Here is a 398-nt window from a genome sequence, read left to right on the forward strand (position 1 = left end):
TGTTGTATTTCCCTGTATTCAAACACAGAGTTATTGTTCAAACTGTGTGTACTGTTACAGTGGCCAGAAATATTAAAAAGACTTGTTAAATAAAACCTCTGCCTTGCTTTTAATGAGTACTTAGGCCTACTAGATAGATAGAAAATACTTTATCGATTCCTTCAGGAGAGTTCCCTCAGGAAAAAAGAATTCCAGCAGCAGTGTACAGAATTGAGATTGAATTTAAAAAGTAAAAAATAGATAATGGGAGTATAAATGGAAACAAAATAGAAAAATATTACAATAAGAATACAAATAAAAAGCAACAATGAATATAAAAATATAACTGTAAAATAAGAAAATAACATGAAAAGCTAGGCAGTAGTGACCATGTTATGAAAAAGTATTGCACTGTTATT

Source organism: Nerophis ophidion, linkage group LG18 (assembly GCF_033978795.1).
Source record: "Nerophis ophidion isolate RoL-2023_Sa linkage group LG18, RoL_Noph_v1.0, whole genome shotgun sequence".
NCBI lineage: Eukaryota > Metazoa > Chordata > Actinopteri > Syngnathiformes > Syngnathidae > Nerophis > Nerophis ophidion.